The sequence below is a fragment of the Nicotiana tomentosiformis genome, chromosome 3 (assembly GCF_000390325.3).
Source record: "Nicotiana tomentosiformis chromosome 3, ASM39032v3, whole genome shotgun sequence".
NCBI lineage: Eukaryota > Viridiplantae > Streptophyta > Magnoliopsida > Solanales > Solanaceae > Nicotiana > Nicotiana tomentosiformis.
In genome coordinates, this window is record NC_090814.1 from 123,864,518 (window position 1) to 123,866,417 (window position 1,900).

Genomic DNA, 1,900 nt, shown 5'->3' on the forward strand with positions numbered 1-1,900 from the left:
GGAATTTTTACCTAGCACTTTGAGGTAAGTAATTTTTATACAATGTGAGTTAAATACATAAATTATGGGTAGATTTAACATGTAAAATTTGTGAAATTATGGGTTTAAATGAAAAACCTAGGTTTTGATAAAAATGGGATTTATCCACGAAAATGGTTAGGGAATTTAGTGAAAATTATATATTTGAGTTAGTGAGGTTATGGGTAATAACTTTCTTAGAAAATTTCTGGAATCCGGGCACGTGGGCCCGGGGATGATTTTTAGGAATCCTACAATTGAGGTTGGGTAATCACTCTAATAGTTAGAGCGGAATTGTGATCGAAAAGTGAGCCTTGAGACTAGGTAAGTCTCTTGTCTAACTTTGTAAGAGGGAATTTACCCCATAGGTGATTTAAATTAATGTTTGCTTCTAATTGTAGGGGCTACGTACGTACGAGGTGACGAAAGTTCGTGTGTAGCTACTAATTATGCTTATATCCGGGTAGTCTTAGGACTCAAATCATGAATTATTTGAGATGTTTGCACCCTATTTGTTAATTAAAGTGCATAAATTATATTGGAACTTGATAGAGGAATTGTGAAAGACCGTTAATGCAATTTGTACTACATTGTGAGTTAGCCTTTAATAGCGTTTAAGTCAAATGCTTATAAAGTATCCTTTCTTCTTGTGGAGCGGGTCGAACGCCTCGGCAATAGATAGATGCATCTATGGTTCGTGCTGCTCGACCCTCGGCAGTGTACACATTATTCTGGATCAGGTCATACGACCTCGGCATAATCGTGCGTGATTACACTCGATGTGCAATCATATATTTGATATCTTTCCCTGACTTAAGAGGCAAAATATTATAAGACGGAAATTTATTTGGAACTTACCATGTGTGAAAGGTTTATTTACTTTTTCTTTATATTTAGTTATTTTGCTTATATACATAACCCGTGCTCATTTAGAATTTCATATTTCTTTACTATTAGCTCATAGTAAGTGTCGATGTCGACCCCTCGTCACTACTTATTCGAGGTTAGACTTGATACGTACTGGATACATGTTGTTTATGTACTCACGCTACACTTCTACACTAACTGTGCAGGATCTGAGGCAGGTGCATCTGGCGGTCCTACCGGAGCGCGTCCCAGATATCCCGAGGCTTAGTGGTGAGCTGCTTCTCGAGCGGTTCTGCAGCCCCTAGAGTCTCTCTTTTGTATTTATATTATGTCTACCTTATTTCGAAAAGTAGTTAGAGTTTTGTATATTCTACTAGTTACTCATATACTTGTGACACCAGGTCTTGGCACACACACTAGTAGAACTTATGGTTTTGGAGTATTTAGATATTTATGCTTGCGTTCAAATGCTTTAATTTTATTCATTTGACTCTCTATTTCTCAAATTTCTAAATAAATGGAACTTAACTACTTGTGAGCCTGTCAAAAGAAGTAATCACGTAGTAAATTCATTGTAGGCTTGCCTAGCGGCGACATTAGGCGTCATCACGACCTATAGGAGAAATTGGGTCGTGACAACATGGTATCAGAGCACTAGGTTCATGTAGGTCTCACAAGTTATGAGCAGGCCTAATAGAGTCTTGCGGATCGGTATGGAGACGCCCGTACTTATCTTCGAGAGGCTATATGGTGTTAGAAAATTACTCTTTCTTCATCTCCTATCGTGCAGCGGATGTAGTACTAAGTATTTTTCTCTCATTCTCTTACAGATGGTGAAAACGCGCGCAACGGATGTTCCAGACCATGGAGGAGCTGCTCCCCATGTTGCTAGAGGCCGGGGGAGGGCTCTAGTTCATGGTAGAGGACGAGGGCGTCCTAGAGTTGCTCCAATTACATCATCAGTGGATCCAATAGAGGATCCCATTATTGAGGAGCAGGGTGAGGTGCATGCAGC